Below are 4,564 nucleotides of genomic sequence, written 5' to 3' on the forward strand. Positions count from 1 at the left end.
CTCAGTATGCTCATGTGAGTTACAGCCTTAGCTACTTCGTCAAGTGCAATAGTATCTACATGAGCTTGAGAGGAGCATGGAGAAGGTTTTGCATACATGAATAACTATTTTTTGAACGGTTGCAATTAACCAATGCAATTAACAAATAGTTATGGCTTCCTCTGCTAGCTAAATATATACATCAAAATGTTCAAGTAAAATACCTTCAAGCTGTGCCACCACCTTTTGACTGCTGCAATGACTTCTTGTCATCCTTCATCTAGTAGAAAACAAATATATTACTAAGAGCATACTGAGACTTCTTGTCATCCTTCAAGAATATAAAGAGGTTAGACCATTACTCTATCATATGGCCAAGCAATGCATCTCCCACGAGCCTCTAGAATTGTGGTGACCCCTTCATATGGACGGGGCAGTTGGTGGCTCATTAACTTTCTTGCGTTTTACTTGGATGGCTCCTCTGTAGTTGGATTGCACTAACGCTTGCCTGGCTTCTTGGTTACTGGGTCCTTTCCGAAGGTTGTGCATATATTGGCTGTTAGCTCCAATATTTCCTCTCCACTAAGAGGTCTAGGTGCTGGCCTAAGTTCTGTGGTACCATCAAATGAATCTGCATCAAACCGAAACTTGTGTTTGGCATCTAAGAATCTACGATGGCCCATGTAGACACACTTGCCTCCCTTTTTTAGTTGGAAAGAACATGTATCTAAGTGGCATTCAGGACATGCAACTTTGCCAGAAGTGACACATGCCACCAAATAACCTAGACCTAGGAAATCAAATATGGTGCAAACTATGGCAGCACGCAGTTGGAAGGGTTCACGCTTAGAGGCATCATATGTTCTTACACCGTGAACAAACATTTCTACCATATCATCCACCAGCGGCTCAAGAAAGACATCCATATCACCACAAGGTGCCTTAGGTCCAGGGATCAACAAGGATAGGATGAAATTTGATTGCTTCATACACTTCCAAGGTGGAAGGTTGTATGGGATCAAAATAACAGGCCAAATGTTATAAGTCGATTTCATGGTCCTAAAAGGATTAAAGCCATCGCTAGCTACAGCTAGTCTAAGATTTCGACTCTCTGATGAAAATACTAGATACTTAGAGTCAAAATCTTTCCAGAAAGGAGCATCAGTAGGATGCCTCAACAAACCATCTTGTGTGCGTCCTTCATCATGCCACCTTGTGTCACTTGCTGTTTTTTAGCACATAAAATACCATTGCAGCCTTTTCTTTATAGGGAAGTAATGCAGAACTTTCCTAGGAACCCTATGCACATGTTTTCCACTAGGACTACTGTTTTCTGATTTCCATCTTGAAGTATCACATTTTGGACATACATCTTTCTTCGCATGCTCCTTCCAAAATAGTATGCAATCATTCTCACATGCATGAATTTTCACGTAACCAAGTCCTACACCTTTTGCCATTTTTTTAGCAGCATTAAAGTTTTTTGGAAGTGATGACTCTTCAGGTAAGACATCATTAAGTAACTATAATAGCATGTCGAAGCTTTTGTTACTCCATCGCCCAACGAATTTGATATGCAGTAATCTTACAATGAAACGTAGCTTCGAGTACTTGCAACCTAGATATAGCTCCTTGCCAGCATCTTCTACCATTTTGTAAAAAGCTTCCATATCCTCATCGTGCTGCTTCGTGTTGTCTACTTCTAAGTCCCCCTGGACATCTAAACCCCCAGCTATGTCTTGAAGTAAACCAGAAATGTCATCCTCTTCATTTAGGTCCCCTACTTCTACCCTTTCATGTTGCGTGCTATTTGTGAACAAACTGGAACTAGGTTCACCATGATTCACCCATGTTATATACTCATCTGTAAATCCCTCACATATCAAGTGCTCAAGTACAATACTACGGACCCTCCAACAAGAGTTCTTGCATGCCTTGCAGGGACACAAAATCTGATTTCCTTTTGCTGAATTACTAAAGGCAAACTCAAAAAACATATCCACTCCTTCTCTATACACAAGGGTTTGCCTACAAATGATGATCAAGATATCAGACCAAACACCCTATGCATGCAGATTCTAGTATATGGTCATAGGTTTATTATGTACCTAGGCTGATCCATCCATGTTTTATCCATGACGCACCTTTTACAAAATGCAGTGTCAAAATAGTGAAATATTACTCCCAAAATAAAAAATCATTTAGTTCAGATTGGGTTGTTCAACAAAAAAATAAAGATCATACCAAACAATTGTCCAAATTAAATCAATTTCACCACACTCGATGCTAAAAAATTATTTCACCACAAGCCATCAATAAGAACTATAGGGGAATTTAGTCTAGTTTTAAGAAACCAAATCATCACATCACAGATCACACACAACCTGCAATTCTAAGCCAAATGCAGAGACAAAGTTCATAAGAAAAGGAAAGCATACCAATCAAGCAATGACAGTAGAAGATCTTGAATCCTACTGGTTCCTCTGCAAAATCAACTAAGGTAGTAAACATCACATCTAAATTGATTCTCCAAAGAGGGAAGAGATGGCGGGCAAGAGAAGCAACCCAAACCTTGAATCTTTGTAGCCTTTCTCACCTTTGTCTACTCCATTCTACAACCAAGAAAAAGAATACAAAAAAAGTAAGCTGTGCCGAAACCCTAGCACGCAGGGGAATGGGGATGAGAGGAAGGGGATGCGGAGATGACGCACTTGGATGCGGAGGGGAATGGGGATGCAGCGGCGGCACCGCTCTTGCTGGCCGGCGGTGAGCTAGGGTGACGGTGGGCTGGGGCGACAGGGGGCTGGGGCGGCGCCGTCCGTTGGATTCGGCGGCGGGGGCCTACTGCTGTAGGTTGCGGGGCTCCGGCCAAGGATGACTTCGGTGCCGGCGGGATTGGGAGGCGGCGATTTGGGCGTTAGGGGTGCCGGGTACTAGCCACTGGCAGCGGCTCCTGGCGGCGCCCGGCAGCGAAAAGGGGAAGGGAGCAAGAGACGTACGAAGGGTTGGCAGAAAGTGGCCTCAACTTAGCGTTTTCTCGATCAAAAAAAATGTTTAGCCTTTTAGCTCCCGCGCACAGTACTGTTTTGGCGCGCGGTCACCCGCCCACAGCGCGTACCCCTTCGCCGACACTTCGACAGTGGTTTAGGTAGGCTAGGACGGCACTTTTTTGGTCTAAAAACTTTCGCCGACACTTTATGCGTTGGAAGGAGAAACGCCGACATATAAGTTGTAGCCTTATATTACTATTGCCGACACTTTAAGTGACGCTAAAAAGGTAAAGAATTGCCAACACATTACTTGTTGGGAAAACCCTTGATTTACCAACACATAATTGTAGGGAAAAGTGGATCATGGTGTAGTGCATTTACTACTGGTTGCTCACCTAGTGATACCAATTTTCACAAAACAAAAAAAGAAGAAAATAGCAGCCCTGCTCGTGCTGTCAGTCCCTACCCGTGCCGTGGCCACCGGCCACATTCGTGTTGAGCCCTGTGCAGGTGGAGAGAGGGAGAGATCAACACATCACAGATCGATTCATCCACATCATAGAGAGGGGGACATGAACAAATCACATATCAAATCGAATGACAAATCGATTCCCATATAGGGGACAGAGAGGGAGATTCATCGTATCAGTAGCCGTACACCTAGGCTACTACTGCAGCCATGCATGCCAGGAAGCGTGTCTCTGCTAGGGCCTGCGTGCTAGGGCCGTCATTGCCACGATGTAGGAGAGAAGGGGAACAGGAGGGAGAGGATATACGGGAGAGAGAGAGAGAGAGAGAGAGAGAGAGAGAGAGAGAGAGAGAGAGATGACAGACATGAAGGAACTTATATGAATTGAGATGAAATTCTGGTGTGAGTACTAGGAATACTGCTAGCTGATGTGAAAATCCAGCAGTAATACTATCATTATTGGTTAGTGGCAATATCTAGCAGTAGAAGCCCACCATCCTTGCTGGTTGTAATATCAGCCACGAACCGGTAGTTATGTATTATCACAGTCGGTTCCAAAGGAACCAACAATGATTGTATATTTTGTACTAGTGTAACCAAATTTATATAAGAAAATACTAATATTTATCATATTAAATATGTACCATTATATAAGTTATGAAATATATTTTGAGATGATACCTTTTTGAAATCATAAATGCAGATACTATTTTCTTTGAATTATCGGCCTAATGGAACAAGCAAAAGCAGCAAGTAGGGACCTGAATGCCGATGGTGTAAGGTTGTATTTTTTTTTCAAAATACAATACATGTCACGCACTTCTTCTCATCTCACCTTTATAAGGTACCACGTGTATATGCTATCCTTATAACACACAATTAAAAAATAATATAAATATCAACAATGGTGTCATAGTCGTTATTTCACTGTCAACTGATATATCGTCTATTATTGAAAGAACAATTAGCCAAATATATGATAATTTGTATAGTCATAGACATCGTAAAGAACTTGACTAAATGAGCTACTAGTCTACGACTACTATATCATAGCCCAAAAATAACAAATTTGTTAGAGTCAGTAAGCCACTATATACGACTTACCATCCATCAGTACAGACCTTTG

General features: G+C 42.2%; 1 pseudogene; it reads right to left on the reverse strand.

Annotated features, from left to right (window-relative positions):
• Positions 1-476: 476 nt before the first annotated feature.
• LOC136499585 (uncharacterized) lies at positions 477-2,116 on the reverse strand (annotated as a pseudogene).
• Between the last annotated feature and the right edge of the window lie 2,448 nt (positions 2,117-4,564).

This window comes from Miscanthus floridulus, chromosome 13 (assembly GCF_019320115.1).
Source record: "Miscanthus floridulus cultivar M001 chromosome 13, ASM1932011v1, whole genome shotgun sequence".
Lineage (NCBI taxonomy): Eukaryota > Viridiplantae > Streptophyta > Magnoliopsida > Poales > Poaceae > Miscanthus > Miscanthus floridulus.